Here is a 22,843-nt window from a genome sequence, read left to right on the forward strand (position 1 = left end):
ATGTTGCTGCAAAATGCCATTATTTCTTTCCTTTTAATGGCTGCATAATATTCCATGGTATATATGTACCACTTCTTGATCCATTCCTCTGTCCATGGACATTTAGGTTGTTTCCATGTCTTGGCTATTGCAAAGAGTGCTGCAATGAACATCGGAGTACATGTGTCTGCAAGTCATGGTTTTCTCTGGATAGATGCCCAGGAGTGGGATTGCTGGATCAAATGGGAGTTCTGTGTTTAGTGTTCTGAGGAATCTCCATACTGTTTTCCACAGTATTTGTACCAATTTACAATCCCACCAACAGTGTCATAGGGTTCCTTTTTCTCCACACCTTCTCCAGCGCTTATTGTTGGTAGATTTTCGATGATGGCCATTCTGGCAGGTGTAAGGTGGTACCTCAAAGTGGTTTTGATTTGCATTTCTCTAAGAATGAGTGATGTTGAACATCTTTTCATGTGTTTCTTGGCCATCTGTATGTCTTCTTTGGAGAACTGTCTGTTGAGATCTTCTGCCCATTTTTTGATGGGGTTTATTTTTGGTATTGACTGGTAGGAGGTGTTTATAAATTTTGGAGATTAATCCCTCCAAAATTCATTTGCAAAGATTTTCTCCCATTCTGTGGGTTGTCTTTTCATTTGTTTTGTTTAGGGTTTCTTTTGCTGTGTAGAAACTTTTAAGTTTAATTAGGTCCCATTGTTTATTTTTGTTTTTACCATCATTACTCTAAGAGGTGGATCTGAGAAGATGTTGGCATCCTTTTTTTTTCTGATGTACTTTTATGTAGTGTTTAGTCTAATATTTAATATTTTACATGCTTACATGCAAATAAGGACATTCATTCTTTTTTTTTGTCTTTTTTTTGTTGTTGTTATTGTTGTTGTTGTTGTTGCTATTTCTTGGGCCGCTCCCGCGGCATATGGAGGTTCCCAGGCTAGGGGTTGAATCGGAGCTGTAGCCACCGGCCTACGCCAGAGCCACAGCAATGCGGGATCCGAGCTGCGTCTGCAACCTACACCACAGCTCACGGCAACGCCAGACCCTTAACCCACTGACCAAGGGCAGGGACCGAACCCGCAACCTCATGGTTCCTAGTTGGATTCGTTAACCACTGCGCCACGACGGGAACTCCAGGACATTCATTCTTAAGCATATTTATTATTTTTTCATTATGTTTTTTGAGAATATATTATAATTCATATCATTTTCTTTTTGAATAACGTATTTGTTGGAGTTCTTTTTTTTTGTGGTATCCTTGGTTTTGCTAAAAATGTGATGGTGGCCTCATAGAATGAGTTTTGGAGTGTTCCTCTGCAATTTTTTTGAAATAGTTTCAGAAGGACAGGTGTTCTCTCTTCTCTAAATGTTTGATAGAATTCGCCTGTGAAGCCATCTGGTCCTGGACTTTTGTTTGTTGGAAGTTTTTTTTTTTTTTTTTTTGTCTTTTTGCTATTTCTTGGGCCGCCCCCAAGAGTGGCATATGGAGGTTCCCAGGCTAGGGGTCGAATCGGAGCCATAGCCACTGGCCTACGCCACAGCCACAGCAACGCGGGATCCGAGCCGCATCTGCAACCTACACCACAGCTCACAGCAACACCGGATCGTTAACCCACTGACCAAGGGCAGGGACCGAACCCGCAACCTCATTGTTCCTAGTCAGATTCGTTAACCACTGCACCACGATGGGAACTCCCTGTTGGAAGTTTTTTAATCACAGTTTCAATTTCAGTACTTGTGATTGGTCTGCTCATCTTTTCTATTTCATCTTGGTTTAGTCTTGGAAGATTGTACTTTTCTAAGAATTTGTCCATTTCTTCTAGGCTTTCTGTTTTATTGTCCTATAGTTGCATATGGTAGTCTCCTAAGATCCTTTGTATTTCTGTGATGTCTGTTGTTACTTTTTCATTTCTAATTTTATTGATTTGAGTCCTGTCTTTTTTTTCTTGATAAGTCTGCTAAGGATTTATCAATTTCGTTGATCTTTTCAAAGAAGCAGCTTTTAGTTTCATTGATCTTTTTTATGGTTTTCTTCATTTCTATTTCATTTATTTCTGCTTTTTTTTTGGTCTTTTTGTCTTTTCTAGGGCTGCACTCATGGCATATGGAAGTTCCCAGGCTAGGGGTCTAATCAGAGCTGTAGCCACCGGCCTACATCAGAGCCACAGAAATGCAAGTTCTGAGCCACATCTGTGACCTACACCACAGCTCATGGCAACACTGGGTCCTTAACTCACTGAGTGAGGCCAGGGATTGAACCTGCAATCTCATTGTTCCTAGTTGGACTCATTAACCACTGAGCCAAAATGGAAACTCTTCTGCTCTGATCTTTATGATTTCTTTCCTTCTACTAACTTTAGGTCTTGTCTGTTCTTCTCTCTCAAGCTGCTTTAGATGTCAAGTTAGCTTGATTATTTGAGGTTTTTCTTGTTTCCTGAGGTAGGCTTGTATTGTAAACTTTCCTCTTAGAATAGCTTTTGCTGTATCCCATAGATTTTGGAGTGTTGTATCTTTGTTGTCATTTGCTTTTAGGTATTTTTCAATTTCCTCTTTGATTTCTTCAGTGATCCATTGGTTGTTTAGTAGCTTGTTGTTTAGTTTCCACATGTTTGTGTTTTTTTCAGATTTTTTCTTATTGTTGATTTCCAGTCATATAGTGTCGTGGTTGGAAAGATGCTTGATATGATTTCAATTTACTTGAAGTTACTGAGACTTGATTTGTAGCCCAGGATGTGATCAATCTTAGAGAATGTTCCATGTGCACTTGAGAAGTTTGTGTATTCTGTTGCTTTTGGATGGAATGCCCTATAAATATCTATTAAGTCCATCTGGTCTAATGCTTCATTCAGGGTCTGTGTTTCCTTATTGATTTTCTGTCTGGATGATCTGTCCATTGCTGTAAGTGGGGTGTTACAGTCCCCCACTATGATTGTGTTATTGTTGATTTCTCCTTTTAAGGTTGTTAGCAGTTGCCTTATATATTGTGGTGAACCTATGTTGGGTGCATAGATATTTAAAATTGTTGTATCTTCTTCTTGCATTGATCCTTTCATCATTATGTAGTGACCTTCCCTGTCCCTTAAAATATTCTTCATTTTAAAGTCTATTTTGTCTGATATGAGTATTGCTACTCCAGATTTCTTTTGATTCCCATTTTCATGAAATATTTTCTTCCATCCTCTCACTTTCAGTTTGTATGTGTCCCTAGAAGTGAAGTGGGTCTCTTGAAGATAGCATATATATAGGTCTTGGAGTTCTGTTTATGCTGAAGCATATATATGGGTCTTGGAGTTCTGTTTATGCTAATAACAGACACTACTGAATTTGAAGACAAATGCAACTTATCCAATGGCTATCAGGGAATGCATTGCATAGGGCAATAGAATGGACAACCAGGCTTGGAACAGAAGAGAAGCAGCCCCAGAAGTTGTTGATGTCAGGGGACTTTAGAACAGTGTTGCATATGAACAATTGCTGGTCAGAATGAAATTGAGTTGCCATTGTGACTCAGCAGAAATGAACCCAATTAATATTCATGAGGATGCAGGTTTGATCTTTGGCCCTGCTCAGTGGGTTAAGGATCCAGTGTTGCCCCAAGCTTTGGTTGCAGAAGCAGGTTGGATCTGGTATTGCTGTGGCTGTGTTTTAGGTTGACAGCTGTAGCTCTGATTTGACCCCTAGCCTGGGAACTTCAAAATTCCACACCTTCAGCCCTAAAAAAAAAAAGAATCACTCTTACCTTGATCAAGACCCGGTGGCTTGGAAGAAATGACCAAATTCAGGCCATGAACTCATTAACTGTCCTAGAATCATGAGTGTGAGGGACTGAAGAAAAATCCTCCAGGGATTCCTTGGGCTTCCAGCAGATATTAGGATTTATCAAGGGAGTTGGGAAACTCTCAGGGAAGTTTGAAAAAATGGTAAGTATTAGCACTTATAAATAGTTATTCACACTGACTTGCTATCAGACTGACAGTGAATAACTCTATGGCCTTATGCAAATTTTTTATCTCTGCAAGTGTCAATTTTTTTCCTCTATAAAATGGAGATACTAATATTTATTTTTATATTGTGGTTTTAAGTTTTAAATTCATAAGGTATCATATGAAATATGCCTATTATATTGTCTGTTCCATAGTAGGTGTTCAATAAATGATAGTTTTATTGATCGATATGTGTGCACATGGTATGAAGAGACTCTATATAGATCAGGCAATGGAGTAGTAACTATTATAATTGCCCTTGAACAATTTGTAGTTTAATCTGAGAGAAAAGCACACATGCAATTAATCCTCACAACTATCTTGTATGTTATGTGGAGGGATTTTTTTTTGTCTTTTTGCCTTTTTTAGGGCTGTACCTGTGGCATATGGAGTTCCCAGGCTAGGGGTATAATCAGAGCTGTAGCCACCAGCCTATGCCAGAGCCACAGCAACATGGGATCTGAGCTGCATCTGTGACCTACAACACAGCTCATGGAAATGCTGGATCTTCAACCCACTGAGCAAGGCCAGGGATCAAACCCACAACCTAATGGTTCCTAGTCAGATTCACTAACCACTGAGCCATTATGAGAACTCCATAGATGGATTTTTATCATTCCTATTTTTCATATGAGCACTCTGTGACTCAGAGAAGTTAAGCAACTTAACAATGGTTACATAGCTCTTAATTGGCAGAGTTGAGGCCGGGACCAGTTTTACTGAACCCAGTGCTTTTTACATTTGGGAAATAAGCATAGCTCAGTGAAGGATAGAATTACTCACTTCAATTCCAATCAGAACATTTTATTACATACTTACTGTGACAGTATGATATAGTAGATGGTATAGTGAAATATCCCTGGTTTCAAGAAGCTTACATTCTAGGGACAAAGATAGACATGTATACAACCTAGTGAAATACAAGATAATATATAATAAAAGCTGTATTGTTAATTTACTTCTTCTCTCTTCTTTTTTGGCCTTCCCACAGCATATGGAGTTCTGGGCCAGGCATCAGCTCTGAGCTGCAGTTGCAACTGGATCCCTAACCCACTGTGCCAGGGTAGGGATTGAATCTTCATCCTAGCACTCCCTAATACACTGCTGATCCCTTTGTGCCACAGTGGGAACTCCTCATTTATTTCTTTTTAATAATTATTTACTGCATGTGTTGAGCTCTGTATTAGGTACAGAGTTTTTAGTTGTAAACAAAAGAATGAGAAACCTCTCCTCATGGGGCTTATATTTTGTTGGAAAGAGACAGAAAACACAAAGCAAATATACACCCTTAAGATAATTTTAGCTATTGTTAGCAACACTTGCTAGAAAGGAAATGTAGAGTTTGGTGAAACTGAGTTGGTATTTGCTATGTGCTTAAAGGCCTTCTTAAGTCCTTAAATCAGTCATATTAAGATATGTGGAAATAGTATTCCAGGCAGAGAGAATGGCAAGTGCAAAAACAACAATGTTAGGATGAATTTGGAATTTTAAGGAATAAAAATGAGACTGTGTAGCAGGAGCAAAGAGAGATGGGGAAACAAATCAGGGTAACATGAGATCTGGAGATATAAGGAGGAGCCAAAAATACATAGCTTTATACATCATGGTTAGAAGTGCCTAATTAATTACTCTGAGTTTAGTGGAAGCCCCTAAATATCTGAGAATGGAAGTGATAGTATTTGACTTCAAAAAAAAAATGATCACCCTGGTTTAAGAACTGTAGTGTTCACCCTGGCACTAAGCACAGAAAATGTAAAATTATTTGAAAAAGTCAGGAAAGGAATTGAAAACTAGGGGCACACTGACAAGTGAGATGGGCTAATTGTGTATTCCAGGAGAAGAGAGTACCATGATCAAATGGAAAATGTTTAGGAAGTATGAAGCATGTTTGTGTAACAGTTTTCCAGTGTGGGTGGATCATCTGACATGTGGGGAGGATGGAATAAGATGGGATCAGAGAGGAAGGTGGGTGCTAGGCTGTGACTTGACTACATTCTGTAGGCAGCTAGAAGCTATTCTATGTTTTAGAAAGCTAATGCTTGTGACCATGGCTGTGTGAAGGATATTAGAGGAGTCATGAAGACCACTGATGAGGCTTCTGCATTAAGTCATTTGAGAGATGGCAAAAGTGAGAATGTAAAGGAGGAGACAGGTAAGAACTACTGACATAAAGAGATAACAACAGTTTTTTGACGAACTGAGTATAAGTAGAAAAGGGGAGGGATAATATGAAGACATCTGAAAAGGAAGTAAAAGATGCCCTTTTCTGTGAGAGGAAGGTTGGAGGATAGGGTGATTTCAGTTTTGAATAAGTTAAGTTTTTGGCAGGACTTCCACATGATAATGCCAGAGAGACAGTTAGAAAATCAGGGCTGGAATGCAGGAAGTTTGGCCTTTGCCAGCACACCTATTCCAACTAATTTCTTATAATCTGTGAAAAGGTTTGTGAATTTTTAGATATTTGCTATTTTCAAGAAGGCATAAGTTTCACAAGTGTTTGTCAGAACCAACTGGCATTTTCTACCAAAGGAAAAGTTTTGCTTCTTCAAAAAACAGAACGTTCAGTAATGAGAAATCTGGTTGATGATTTCTACTTTCTTGTTCTACTTTGAAAGCTGAGTTATCAGTCTTGTTCAGACCTGAAGATTAACATTAGGGAATATTATAACAGGCTTAGTTTTAAAAGGAAAAAAGATCTTGTTAAAATACCTTGAATTGCTAATGAAGAGATCAATGATTCCTCATGTTTCTAAAGGAAGTAATAGAGTATGAGAAAGTGAGGTGTTTTCTTTTTGCCAGTGATATTTATTTATTTATTTAATTTATACTGAAATATATTTGATTTAAAATGTATTAATTTCAGGTGTACAGCATATGATTCATTATACACACACACACACATATACACATATAAACATATTTTTTTCAGATTCTTTCCTCATATTGGTTATAACAAAATATCAAATATAGTTTCCTTTGCAAAGTTTTCTAAAAAAAAGAGAGAAAGTGAATTTTTTTCTTAGAATTTATGTTTGCTTACTTTGATAATTCTAGCAGAGTCAGACACAAAAGACTAGATCTGGGGCAATATAAATGGCTAAATGTGAAAAAGGATATCAATAAAAAAGAAAGGGACTCTATTATGAGCACTTAAAAAGTTTGAGTTTTAAATAAACAGCTCTCTCATGTGCTAAGTTGAACAAAATAAAAAGAAAATAGATGGTTTTTGTACAGTACCCATCACAGCTCAAGCAAGAATCTTTTTCTTCTCTTCACTTATATAATCACATCTTTCTCAATAATTACATTTTGTTCTCCTGTACTCGGCAGTACCTTCTTTACTGATGCTAATTTGAAGGCAGGAAGCTGGGGTGTGCAGATACCTAATTCACCTACAAAGGTCATTTTTAATTGCTATCTCCAGTTTCAGGACTGCATCATCACTTATTCGACATGACTCAGTCTTGACATTGGCACTGACTCACAGAGCTCCTAATAGATGAGAGCTGGTATCACAGACTGACTGGCAGGCCAGTCCACAGGGATGAGAAATTAGGCTGCTGTCATTGAATTCACAGTTGACTTTAACAATCCAGGCTAGAAATGATGGTCTACTCTGAGGGAGGAGAGTTAATTTTGTGGTGTGTTTGTTGCTGCTGTTATTGTAAAGACTATTGTCTTCCTCTTTTACATTTATTTATCTAAATTGATTTAGATGAAGGACTCAGAGATAGGTAGACCTATGTACTCTTTGTAAAAACCACTTTACTGTAATGGAAGTACTCCAGGATATGGGGATCTTGTCAACTGGTGACTTGTACAGCTTGCTTATCCTCTGATCATGGTTTCCTTATCTACTTTTATACAACCTCTATATCTTAGACTCTGTATTAGGCATATTTACTTTTTATAGCAAACTCAGGGGAAAAGTACCATTGCCACTGTTTTTGTAGGTGTAGAAATCATAAATTTTCCAAGGACACATTTCTAGTAAGTAATGAATTTGAAACTTTTACCATGTCTATATCTCCTCAAAGCCAGTGCTCCTTAACTACTCTCCTAAAATTCCTCTTATCTGTAAAATGTGGAGGATAATACACTTTTCCTACCGGGTTGTTATACAGATTAAATAATAGCACTGTGAAATGTCTAGTACCTTAGTATGCATTAGGCAATCAATAAATGGTTAAATGTATTACTAAAAATAATGAAGAAAAATATTCACTACTGTATCCATAGCAATAAAGTCCTTACTGGAATATAACCCTTTGATTCTTCAGTGTGAATTAGCATGATGTTAGCACTGAAAGCAGATGGTAAGGAACACAGTCCAAAGGGATGAATCTCTAGTAGTGAAATGTCAGATACCACAACATCTGGATGGGAAACATATTTTTGTGCACTTTGAATCATCCTGGTAACTCCTAGATCATTCCTTGTTGATCTCAGCATGCTTTTCCTTTAAGCAACATTTGCCCTAGTAAAACTAAAACTAAAACTATCAGATTCAAAAGCAAATAGAGTTTGTACTGATTTGTGAGAGGCTAAAGTTCCAGAATAAGTTTGGGGAGCTCTAATTTGGGATAATAAAATATAGTAACTGATAACTCTGGTAAATATTGTATAAATAAATGCAAGAAATTTGAGTAAAGAATAGGAAAAAAAGGTTTTAGCTTTTAGAATTCAGATTTTTAGTGGAATAACAGCCATCAGGTAAGTATTGGTCTAGAAAAATCCTGGTCAAAATAAAAGCTTAAAAAAATGTGATCTCAATTATACACAAAATTGATTGGTAGCAAGGACCTATTATATAACTCAGGGAAATCTATTCAATAATCTGTGATGGCCTATGTAGGGAAAGAACCTGAACAAGAATGGACATATAAGGATATGTAAGGCTAATTCACTTTGCTGTACACCTGAGACTAACACAACATTGTAAGTTACCTATGTGTCAAAATTAATATCAAAAATGTGGTCCACCTATGTGTATCATTTGTGTTTAGACATTTATTTTTGTTTTGTTTTGCTTTGTAGGGCTGCACCTGCAGCTTATGGAGGTTCCAGGGCTGGGGTCAAATTGGACCTGTAGCTGCCAGCCTATACCACAGCCACAGCAATGAAGGTTCTGAGCTGCATCTGCAACCTACACCATAGCTCACAGCAATGCCAGATAATTAACCCACTGAGCAAGGCCAGGGATCAAACCTGCATCTTCATGGATGCTAGTCAGATTTGTTAACCACTGAGCCACAATGGGAACTCCAGGTTTAAATATATATGAGGCCAAAAAACCAAAGTGAAGAGTGTGTTGCTTCCAATGAAAGACATCCAGATAGGGCTTTGTTTCATGAAGGCTGACCATAGTAGATTATGACACCCTTGAGACTGGGGGAGCATCTTGTTCATTCTTTTATAACTAGAACATAGCTCAATCCCATTGCAGAGGGAGTACTCATAAACTTTTGTTGCAGTTATGAGTGAATTATAACAGGTTTGTCTATCAGGAGAAGAGAATGAACAAGGTCAGTTTATCAAGAAGAATGTTCATCTGGATCTTTTTTTAATAGGCTGAATGCTTAAAATTGCTAATGGAAAAGTTGACCCAGCTGGCTGACAAAGGAGGACAGATCATGGAGCAGGATGCATCCCCTGGAGGCATTCCCTAATGTGTTTCCTAGTGCATCACTCAGGGGCAGTCCCTGATGCAGAAAGCAAGCAAAACCTCCTAGGACAAATGCCCCTTTGTTTGGTTTTGTGTCTGGTGAAGAGTGGGGGAATCTTAAGGCAGATGGGTATCTTGTATAGAAGCAATCACAATGTCATTAAAGCCAAAATCCTAAGAGAAGGTGGGTAGACAAGAGAAAGTTAAGGAAAGCAGTCATATTTTTCCAGATTCACAGCATAACTAGGAAGGATTTGACTGAAGTACAAGAGACAAAGGAGTTTAGGAAAGCTGAGTATTGTATGGGAATATTATATCTTAGGGCTAGAAACCAGAAATGCCAGGGTATAGAATGTCAAAATAAATAAGAAGACCAAATGACTTATTTAATTCTCATGACATCCTATCATATAGGAAATTTTGGTATCCTTATGCATAGGTATTGTGACTGAGGTTCAGAAAGGCTAGAAATGTGTCTATGGTCATGTGATTAGAAGTGTTTGTACCCCACCGTACTCTTAATTATGTAATAGAAACAACCTCAAGGGTTATCATGAGGTTTAAAATGTTAAAAGAAATTTGGAGAAAAAGGCAAGCACTAGCTTTTAACTTTTCACAATATACAATAGCCCAGTGTTTAGTCAGCTTAACTTTGCATGCTTGCTGGTGTCTGGTTTATAAACCTTGGATTTTTGAATAGTGTTTTCCGTTGACATTCTCTACATAGCACATAAAAGAGTGCATAGGTAAACATTTATAAACTGATAATTTTTTTCCATAAGTTTGGGTATAGATTAATCAAGTTCATTTATTCATAACCCAACATGTGTGTGATAGGTTCTTAGATTCATAGATTGATAAGAGGACTACTGTTTGTTTTTTGAGATAAAAGATAAGTCAGATTACATTTGTGAATGAGGAAAGGAGTAAATTTTTCTGAGTATCTAACACTCATTGTATGGGACAAATGACATAATGTGTTTGTAAGAGTAGGGGACTAAATTTCAAAGCACCAATTCTGTGTTTGATGCTGAGAAAGGCACTTTATATGATCTAATTTAATATTTTTAACCTTAAGAGGCAGTTACTTTTTCCCTACTTTAGAAATAATAAAACTAAGGACAAGAAAATTTAAATGATCTCATAGAGAGTTCATGGTGAGACCAGAATCAGAACCCAATCTTTGACTACATCACACAGCTTATTTTATAAATCATACATAGCTACAAAAATGTAAGGTGTTAGGGTTCAGAACATGAAACAGAAACCACTCTAGGTATTTTTTTTAGCAGTTAAGGATTTAATTCAGGGATTTTAGAGCATACAAATCTATTAGAAACTTGTATGGAGGAGTTTTAGGATGAGCCCTCTTAGATGAGTTCCAGAACCATACGGAGGTGATCTACTAGAAGAGCTAGTGCTTTGAAGCCACTATTATAGATATATCAGAGCAAGAACTGCAGTCTCTGTTTTTTTTTTTTTTTATATGTCCAAGGTATCTGGAAAATGGATAAACAAAATTGTTATGCAGGGAAATTAAATTGGGAATCCATTGGTACCTCCATTGATTCTGGCTAGTAGGAAACTGGAGAATAAATAATGTAGAATTTCTGCAGGGAAGTATAATGTTTCCATAACCAACCTCTAAGAAGATGGTATTTGCCTCCATTCTATTTTCCATATATAAATTGATTTGCATTGTTGAATTTGACTTGCTAATAGAACTCATAGTTACAAGGGAGGCTGGGGAATATAAATTTTAGTTTTCCAGTTTCTCAGATAGAAGGGGGAGAGAACGGAAGATGGGTAAGCCATTCCAGAAAAGGCTATATTGTTATTAAACATATAATAATTAGTCTTGGAAGATTGTACCTTTCTAAAAAAAAAGATCTTTCTAAATAGATCAAAAAAATTGATAAACACTTAGCCAGACTTATAAATAAAAAAATGGGAAGACTCAAATAAAAAAATTAGGAAAAAAAAAGAAGTAGCAACGGACATCACAGAAATACAAAGGATCTTAAGACACTACTATACGCAACTATACACCAATAAATTGGAAAACTAGAATAAATGGACAAATTCTAATTTTTTGATTTGAGTCTTCTTACTTTTTTTATTGATAAGTCTGGCTAAGGGTTTATCAATTTTGTTGATCTTTTCCAAGAACCAGATTTTTGTTTGCTTGATCTTTTCTATGGTTTTCTATGTTTCTATTTTATTAATTTCTGATCTGATCTTAATGATTGCTTTCCTTCTACTAACTTTAGGTCTTGTCTGTTCTTCTCTCTCAAGCTGCTTTAGATGTAAAGTTAGCTTGTTTACTTGAGCTTTTTCTTGTTTCCTAAGGTGGGCTTGTATTGTTGTATACTTCCCTCAGCACTGCCTTTGCTGCATCCCATAGGTTTTGGAGTGTCGTATCTTTATTGTCATTTGCTTCTAGGTATTTTTTAATTTCCTCTTTGATTTCTTCAGTGATCCATTGGTTGTTTAGTAGCTTGTTGTTTAGTTTCCACATGTTTGTGTTTTTTTCAGATTTTTTCTTCTTGATGATTTCCAGTTGTACAGCACTGTGGTTGGAAAAGATGCTTGATAAGATTTCAATTTCCTTAAAGTTACTGAGGCTTGATTTGCAGCCCAGGATGTGATCAATCTTGGAGAATATCCCGTGGGCACTTGAGAAGAATGTGCATTCTGTTGCTTTTGGAGGGAATGTCCTATAAATATCTATTAAGTCCATCTGGTCTAATGCTTCATTCAGGGCCTGTGTATCCTTATTGATTTTCTGTCTGGTTGATCTGTCCATTGCTGTAAGTGGGGGGTTACAGTCCCCCACTATGATTGTGTTATTGTTGATTTCTCCTTTTAAGGTTGTTAGCTGTTGCCTTATATATTGTGGTGAACCTATGTAGATGGGTGCATAGATATTTAAAATTGTTGTATCTTCTTCTTGCATTGATCCTTTCATCATTATGTAGTGACCTTCCCTGTCCCTTAAAATATTCTTCATTTTAAAGTCTATTTTGTCTGTTATGAATATTGATACTCCAGATTTCTTTTGATTCTCATTTGTCTACAATCTTCCAAGACTAAACCATGATTAAATAGAAAAGGTGAATGGACCAATCACAAGTACTGAAATGGAAACTGTGATTAAAAAACTCCCAACAAACAAAAGTCCAGGACCAGATGGCTTCACAGGCGAATTCTATCAAACATTTAGAGATGAGCTAATATCTCTCCTTCTGAAACTATTTCAAAACATTGGAGAGGAAGGGATATTCCAACACTCACTTTATGAGGCCACCATCACCCTAGTACCCAAACCGGACAACGATACCACAAAAAAAGAAAACTACAGGCCTATTTCACTGATGAACATCGGTGCAAAAATCCTCAACAAAATACTAGCAAACTGCATCCAACAATACATGAAAAGGATTGTACATCATGATCAAATGGGGTTTGTCCCAAGGATGCAAGGGTTTTTCAATATCCTCAAATCACACAGTGTGATACACCACATTAACAAACTGGAGAATAAAAGCCAGATGACCCTCTCAATAGATGGAGAAAAAACCTTTGACAAATCCAACATCCTTTTCTGATAAAAACCCTTCAGAAAGTGGGCATAGTGGGAACCTACCTCAACATAATAAAGGCCGTATATGACAAACCCACAGCTAAGATCATTCTCAATGGTGAAAAGCTGAAAAGAATTCCTGCTCACATCAGGAACAAGACAAGGATGTCCGCTCTCACCACTACTCTTCAACATAGTTTTGGAAATCCTAGCCATGGCAATCAGAGAAGTAAAAGAGAAAAGGAATCCAAATTGGAAAGGAAGAAGTAAAACTATCACTATCTGCAGATGACATGATATTATACCTTGATAGACCTAAGGACTCTACCAGAAAATTGTGAGAGCTTATCCATGAATTTGGCAAAGTCACAGGATATGACATGAATACAAGAAATTGATAGCATTTCTATATACTAACAATGAAAAATCAGAAAGAGAAATTAGGGAAGCAATCCCGTTTCCCATCACATCCAAAAGAATAAAGTATCTGGAGTAAACATACCTTAAGAGACAAAATACCTGCACTCTGAAAACTATAAGATGCTGATGAAAGAAATCAAAGATGACACAAATAGATGGAAGGATTTACCATGCTCTTGGGTTGAAAGAGTTAATATTATCAAAATGACTATACTACCTAAGGCAATCTACAGATTCAATGCAATCCCTATCAAATTACCAAGGACATTTTTCACAGAACTTGAACAAAATATTTTAAAGTTTGTTTGGCAGCACAAAGGACCCAGACTAGCCAAAGACATCCTGAAAAAGAAAAATGGAGCTGGAGGAATCAGACTCCCAGATTTCAGTCTATACTACAAAGCAGCAATCATCAAAACCATATGGTGCTGGCACAAAGACAAAAATATAGATCAGTGGAACAGGAGAGAAAGCCCAGAATTCAACCCACGCACCTACAGCCAACTCATCTATGACAAAGGAGGCAAGAATATACAAAGGAGAAAAGACAGTCCACTCAATAAGTGGTGCTGGGAAAACTGGACAGCCACATGGAAAAGAATGAAATTAGAACACTCCTTATCACCATACACAAAAATAAACTCGAAATGGATTAAAGACCTAGATAGAAGACCAGACACTCTAAAACTCTTAGAGGAAAGAAAACATAGGCCAAACATTCTCTTCCATAAACAACAGCAACATCTTCTCAGATCCACCTCTTAGAGTAATGACAATAAAAAATAAGCAAGTGGGACCTAATCAAACTTCAAAGTTTCTGCACAGCAAAGGAAACCCTAAACAAAACAAATGAAAAGACAACCCACAAAATGGAAGAAAATCTTTGCAAATGAATCAATTGACAAGGGATTAATCTCCAAAAGTTATGGCTCTATGCCAAAAACAAACAACCACATCGAAAAATGGGCAGAAGATCTCAACAGACAGTTCTCCAAAGAAGACATACAGATGGCCAAGAAACACATGAAAAGATGTTCAGCATCGCTCATCATTGGAGAAATGCAAATCAAAACCACTCTGAGGTACCACCCTACACCAGCCAGAATGGCCATCATCAAAAAGTCTACAAACAAGAAGTGCTGGAGAGGGTATGGAGAAAAAGGAACCCTAGTACACTGTTGGTGGGGTTATAAATTGGTGCAACCACTGTGGAAAGCAGTACGGAGATTCCTCACAGTACACAACTCCCATTTGATCCAGCAATCCCACTCCTGGGCATCTATCCAGAGAAAACCATGACTCAAAAAGGCACATGTACTCTGATATTCATTGCAACACTCTTTTCAATAACCAAAACATGGAAACAACCTAGATGTCCATCGACAGAGGAGTGGATCAAGAAGAAATGGTACATATACACAATGGAATATTAGTAAGCCATTAAATGGAATGAATTACCAGCATTTTTAGCAACATGGATGGACCTAGAAATTATCATGCTAAGTGAAGTCAGCCATACAATGAGACACCAACATCCAGTGCTTTCACTGACATGTGGCATCTGAAAAAAGGACAGACTGAACTTCTTTGCAGAATAGATGCTGACTCACAGACTGAAAAATTTATGGTTTCCAATGGAGACAGTTCGGGGGGATGTGCTTGGGTTGTGGGATATAAACCGTATAAAGTTGGATTATGATTATCATTGTACAACTATAAATGTAATAAATTAATTTAGTAATAAAAATATATAGTAACTGGAGTTCCCGTTGTGGCACAGTGGTTAACGAATCCGACTAGGAACCATGAAGTTGCGGGTTCGGTCCCTGCCCTTGCTCAGTGGGTTAACGATCTGGCATTGCCGCGAGCTGTGGTGTAGGTTGCAGACGCGGCTCGGTCCCGAGTTGCTGTGGCTCTGGCGTAGGCTGGCAGCTACAGCTTCAATTCTACCCCTAGCCTGGGAACCTCCATATGCCGAGGGAGCGGTCCAAGAAATAGCAAAAAGACAAAAAAAAATATATAGTAATTATTACAATCCTAGTTTTTCTAAATTGGGTTGATCACAAAATGGAAAGCTAACTTACTTTGCGTTGGTTACCTGAATTTTTAGTCTCCTTGCTACTCTTGATATCTTTAGAACACTACTGACTGAACAGGACCTTTGCTTTAGACACAAATCTTGCTTTTTATCAGTGTGCAAACAATTTGTCTAACAGGAAGTTATGGTCCACTGACTGTCCTAAAATGCATAGCTTTCCAACCATGAACTTTGACATGTTTATAAGAGGGACTTAATATGAAAATATGCAAGAGGGAGCCTTATAATTTATAATCAAATGAACTCTCATGTAGGTGCTGATTAGCATATGAAATTAATATTTGTGCCTTGGATTTTGAGGTTAATTTTGTCCTTTTTTTTGTTCTTTTTCAAGAGACATAGTGACATCAATAGATGAACTAAAGTTTGAAATCCCAATTACTTTGAAAGGACATCAAACCTTATGCATTTGCATTAGAACTACAAAGAGCAGGGGAATAGTATAATTAACATATATGAAATTCCAAATCCTAATAAAAGCAAAACCTAGAATGAACTCTACAGAGGACCTTTGGATAAACACTGTGTTATGTCATAGCTAACAATGTCAACAGTCTCAATAAATCAAAGGTCTTTATTTCTGCAAGTTTGTGGACTTTTCCTAAACTTCCAACATATATTTTGTTTTGTATTGACCTTTTTCCCTTTTCTTTTTCAATAATATGCTGTTTAATGCCACAAGAGTTTAGTTCTTCTCCAAGGTGCTCTTTTCCTAAAATCGAACAGCAATTTCACATGCCTATATTTAGCCTGGAGTGTTTGTACACTTTAATTAGAGTATAAATACTTCCCAGCTTTCAAAGCCCCTTTATGAAAACCATAGTTTAAGGAAAAGGGAAAAATACTACTATTCAAATGACTACTCTGTTTTAAAAGTACTCCAGACATTTAACTCTCAGAAGAGTACTAGAAGAAGACTAAATTGTAACTTTGAAATTTCTTGGTAGTAAAAGATGATTAAGTATTTCACACTCAGTAATTTGAAGTGTGCTTCAGTTTTTATTTCTTCTTATGAATCTTTCATCAATAAGATTGTCAAAATAACATTCTCTGGGAACTTAACTGTTAATCAGTGAATAGAGACAAAATATTTAAGGAAAAAAACTGATCACATTACAGAATTGCATTGCATATAAGCACATATGACAGAGAATGTACCTTGCACATGGCTGAGGAATTCTGAATACTAGCAGTGGCATAGTTGTAGTATGTTTGTATGAATGTATGCTGGGATAGTGTGGTCCTAAATATATATACATGTTTGTGCTCTATCCAGGGGATTTGTAAACCTCAGTTAATGCAGTTGTGGGAAGTTGCTTTTCTGAATCTGTCTTAGTCTATCAGTTGTTACATGTGAATGAACATGAGTTAAAGGATGAATACAAATGAATAGGACTTTTTGTTTATATAACAATATCAAAGAACATACAAGTGAGTATTTCACATTTGGATGAAGCTATAATTTTACTTATTTGTGTTATATTATTGTTTCTAAAACATTTTAGTACAAATATTTATTGCCAGGTTCCAATTTAGCTTTCTGTCATCTTGGTCAATCACCTTAACCGAGATGAAACTTTAATGATATCACTCATGAGAATCATAGTGCTCCATCAGGAATCAGGATGCAATACTGATGGTAACCTCATCCTCAAAAACAAAAGTTGAAGTTAGAGATGTATCTAATGCCTCAGCAGGAAATGTATAGTTAAGAGGTAATTGCTGACTATTTTATATTTTTATATAGTATCTTACAAGTTGATTTTAGGCTTCAGCTAGCAAAATATTCCCTTATGGACAATTCTTCTATACTTGTTTTTTCAGTAATTTTGATTTATTTAATTATAAAATTTGCAAAAAATACCTTGCAATTCTAGTGTTTTTTCTTTACCTTAGAGGTGAGTGAGAAGAAAATCAGAGTTGAACATAGCCTTAACTCATCTTTTAAAAATTTTTTAATTTTAGGATTTTTATTTTTCCATTATAGTTGATTACAGTGTTCTGTCAATTTTCTCACATTATCCTCCATTATTTTCCATCACAAGTGACTGGATATAGCTCCTTGTGCTGTATAGTAGGATCTCGTTGCTTATCCAACCAAACAATGTAGTTTGCATCTATTAACCCCAGACTCCCAGTCCATCCAACTCCCTATGTTACCTAGAACAATAAATTGAATTGTTTTCTATTAATGAAACTGTCACTTAAAATAGTAATATCTTGGAGTTCCCATTGTGGCACAGTGGAAACAAATCCAACTACTATCCATGAGGATGAACATTTGATCCCTGGCCTGGCTTAGTTGGTCAGGGATTCAGCATTGGCATGAGCTGTGGTGTAAGTGGCAGATTAGGCTTGGATACTGCACTGCTATGCTGTGGTGTAGGCTGGAGGCTACAGCTCAGATTGGACCCCTAGCCTGGGAACTTCCTTATGCTTTGGGGGCAGCCCTTAAAAAAAGCAAAATAAATAAATAAGTAAAATAGTAATATCTATTTTAAAAACCAAGGGGCTAGAACAATTCTTTTTTTTTTCCTGTCTTTTTAGGGCCACACACATGGCGTATGGAAGTTCCCAGTCTAGGGGTCCAATCAGAGCTGTTGCCACCAGCCTATGCCAGAGCCACAGCAATGCCAGATCCAAGCCACATCTATGACCCACACTATAGCCCACAGCAATGCCAGTTTCTTAACTCACTGATGCATCAAGGCCAGGGATCGAATCCCCAACCCCATGTTTCTCAGTCGGATTTGTTTCCGCTGTGCCACAACGGGAACTCCCAAGAAAACTCTTTTAAGCATGTAAAGAAAAGAAAAAAAATCTGGTAACTGACATAAGTAATAAATCATCAAATAGACATGAATAAGTTTTCCTCCCTGCAGAAAAGAGGATTGGTACTTGGGAACTATACAGGTCTTTTCCAGGAAATTCACATCTAGTGAAGATAGGGCCACATTTTCTCAATATTTCTCAAAGACAAATGTACAGTACAAAGAATTTATATATTCACTCCCAGCATACACATTAATTGGAAATTTTAACCTCATTCAGACCATTTTGTTTTTTAAAAATGGAATCATGTACATGGTAACAGTGTAGTTTTAATGAGAGTGGATTAAAAGTGAGGAATCCAGTTCTTGAAATATATTAATCCAAATATGAGAAGGTAGAGCATTGCAGAAGTTTAGGCTTTTTAGAAGTAGGTAACTTCAGTAATATTAAAAATTTCATAAAATCTGATTATAGGATGCCTGCTGATGTGATAAGCATTGCATTAGATGTTGGGGATAAAAAGTTTAATGAAATATGTTTTTTGCTTTTAAGGACCTCATAATTTATTCAAATGGTGCTTAAGATTATGGGATGCCAAGGATTCAAGGAAAAAAAATCTACTGTTAAAGCTATGACAATTAGTCTACAAAGCAGATACTTCTGCAAAACATAGCCTACTGCTAACCAATGTTTCAAAATAAAAAATTTTATGTGACTAACAAGTCCCAAACTTCAGCATTTTTTCTTTTTTATATATATATAATGATTTTTATTTTTTTCCATTATAGCTGGTTTACAGTGTTCTGTCAATTTTCTACTGTGCAGCATGTTGACCCAGTTACACATACATGTATACATTCTTTTTTTTCACATTATTATGCTCCATCATGAGTGACCAGACATAGTTCCCAGTGCTAAACAGCAGGACTCATTGCTAATCCATTCCAAAGGCAATAGTCTGCATCTATTAACCCCAAGCATTATTTTCTTAAATGAATTTTCTACAATAAATGTTAGACTAGCCAGGCAAGGCAAATTTCTAATTTGGTTTTGAATGCTGTCCATAAAAGACTGATAACAACTGGAAGTATTGTTCAGCCTTCTAAAAGTAACACTGATTTCTATTTGACACAGAGAAAACAGTGACTTGCTGCTTGCTGAAGTCAGGAACCTCTGAGAGATGCTTCATTATGTATTCTGAGGCCCTTCTTTCTAGGTAATGAGTCATGAGAGTGACTGATAAGCACATAGAATGTGGAGGAAATTAAAATAATAAAACAAGGAGTTTCATTCTTAATAATAATTGCATAGAGTAAATAACAAAATTCTTTTTCTAAAAATATAGAGAATGCTGAAAATCTTTTAAAGTTTTTTTTTTTTTAATACAACAGTTTGGAATTGCAAATGAAGTAAATTCACCAATTATTTTTCTTTAATTAGTGAAGAACTTTAAACATGCATCACAAAATATAAATGCTTAACTTTATAATTTAGTGGTCAATGACTGATTTTTATAAATGAACTTAAAAAATGTGTCGATATATTTTCTTTTTCAATTGGTAGTGTGTCCAGCATTAAAGCCCAGGTTTCAGGTAATGTAAATAGGAGAAGGATGTATGTATGTGTGGTTGAAGGTTATCATTTTTTCTTTATTTAAACTGAGTAATACTCTATTTTGAAAATCTTTTGATTTACATTATTTCACTTGCTTCACACAACAACTATTCAGACTGAACAAATATTTTTAGATCCATTGTACAGATGAGAAAACTGAGATTTAAGGAAGCTAATTTCTTTCCAAGTTATCATGTTTGGCTATCACAAAGTCAAATGAGAAGCCAAATATACTTCCTCCTAGTCTAGATTTCTACCTATTAGAGTGCTGTCTTACTAGTTTTATCCTGGTAGAGCCACTGATTTTGATATTCCTACTATGTGTTTTTGAAACTTTAAATTTTGTATATAACCACGTGTTGACTTTTTGTTTATATGTGTGGATGGGAACTGTTTTCTGTTTTTGTTTTTTTCATTTTTAAAAAATTTTATCCATTGATTTACAATGTTGTGATAATTTCTGCTGTACAACAAAATGATTCAGTTATGCATATATGCACATTCATTCTTTTTCAGAATATTTTTCCATAGAGATTATCACAGAATATTGGAGAGAGTCTCATGCTGTACTTCAGGACCCCATTGGCCAGTCATTCCATACACCACATGTGCATACGCCAATCCCAAACCCTCACTTCATCACTCACCCCAATACTGTCCCCTATAAGTTTGTTTTCAAAATGGTGAGACTCTTTGTTTTCAGGAAATAAGTTCATCTGTATCTTTTTTAAGACTTCACATATGAGTGATACCATATGATGTTTGTTTTTCACCATCTAACTTCACTTATTTTGATCATCTCTAGAACTATCCATGTTGCTGCAAATGGTATTATTTCATTATTTTTTATGGCTGAGTAGTATTCCATTATATACATGTACCACACCTTTGTCCATTTCTCTCTTGATGGAAATTTAGGTTGATTCTATGTCTTGGCCATTGTAAAATAGTGTTGCAATGAGCACTTGGGTGTATGTATCTTTGCAAACTATGTTTTTCTCTAGATAGCTGCCCAGGAGTGGAATTGCTGGATCATATGGTAGTTCTGTTTTTAGTTTTCTGAGGAACCTCCATGCTGTTTTCCTTTTTTTGGTCTTTTTTTTTTGTCTTTTCTAAGGCTGCACCTGTGGCATATGGAGTTCCCAGGCTAGGGGTCCAATTAGAGCTATAGCTGCCGGCCTACACCACAGCTACAGCAATGTGGGATCCGAGTCACGTCTGTGATCTACACCACAGCTCACAGTGATGCTGGATCCTTAACCCACTGAGCAAGGCCAGGGATCAAACCCACAACCTCATAGTTCCTAGTTGGATTTGTTAACCACTGAGCCACGATAGAAACTCCCAGTTTTCCACAGTGATTATACTAATTTACAATCCCAACAGTGTAAGAAGGGGTTTCCTTTTCTCTACACCCTCTCCAGTGTAGAGAATTCTATTTGTAGAATTCTATTTGTAGAATTTTATTTGTAGAATTTTTGATGATGGTTATACTTACTGGTGTACTTTTGATTTGCTTTTCTTTAAAAATTAGCAATATTGAGCATCTTTTCATATGTTTTTTAGCCATCTGTATGTCTCCTTTGGAGGAATGTCTATTTATACCTTCTGCCTATTTTTTGATTTTGTTTGATTTTTTGATATTGAGTTATAGGAGATGTTTGTATATTTTGGAGATTAATCTCTTATCTTTATTTGCTTTATTTGCAATATTTTATCCCATTCTGTGGTTGTCTTTTTGATTGCTGTTTCTTTTGCTGTGTAAAAACTTTTATGTTTACTTAGGTTCCATTTGTTTATTTCTGTTTTTATTTTTATTACTCTAGGAGGTGGGTCTGAGAAAATATGGCTGTGGTTTATGTCAGAGAAGGTTTGACTTATGTTTTTTTCTCTAGGAGTTTTATAATACCTAGTCTTATATTTAGGTCTTTAATCTATTTTGAGTTTATGTTTATGTATGGTCTTAGTATTCTAATTTCATTTTTTTTGGATGTAGCTGTCAAGTTTTCCCAACACCACTTATTGAAGAGAACTTCTTTTCTCCACTGTATATTCCTACTTTGTCATAGATTAGTCGACCATCAGTACCTCTGTTACCATTGGCTGGGATAATCATTTTGACAAATTGATTCTTCCAATCCAAGAGCATGGCATATTTTTCCATCTGCCTGTGTAATCTTTGATTTCCTTCAGCAGTGTCTTATAATTTTCAGAGTAAGCCTCCTTAGCTAGGTATATTTCTAGATATTTTATTCTTTTTTCTTTATGATCTTTTGAAGTTAGCATATAGAAATGTGAGAGATTTCTGTGTATTAATTTTTTACCTGAAAATTTACCAAATACATTGATCAACTCTAGCAGTTTCCTAATAGCACTTCTATGATTTTCTGTGTACAGTATTATGCCATCGGCAAACAGCAACATTTTTACTTCTCTTCCAGTTTGGATTCCTTTTATTTCTTTTTCTTCTCTGATTGCCATGGCTAGGACTTCCAAAACTATGTTGAATAAAAGTGGCAAGAGTGGACATTCTTGTATTTTCCTGATCCTAGTGGGAATTCTTTCAGCTTTTTACTGTTGAGAATGATGTTAGCCCTGGGTTTATCATATACGGCCTTCATTATGTTGAGGTAGGTTCCCTCTATCTGTATTTTCTGGAGTGTTTTATTTTTTCTCTGAAAAGGGTGTTGGATTTTGTCAAAAGATTTTTCTGC

At 36.2% G+C, this 22,843-nt stretch overlaps 1 long non-coding RNA gene across 1 annotated transcript in view; it reads left to right on the forward strand.

The window, feature by feature from the left end:
- The window catches only part of LOC125129200 (uncharacterized), a 131,639-nt gene that overhangs the window by 103,192 nt on the left and 5,604 nt on the right, over positions 1-22,843 (forward strand). The window lies entirely within an intron of this gene.

Source organism: Phacochoerus africanus, chromosome 6, assembly GCF_016906955.1.
Source record: "Phacochoerus africanus isolate WHEZ1 chromosome 6, ROS_Pafr_v1, whole genome shotgun sequence".
Taxonomy (NCBI): Eukaryota; Metazoa; Chordata; class Mammalia; order Artiodactyla; family Suidae; genus Phacochoerus; species Phacochoerus africanus.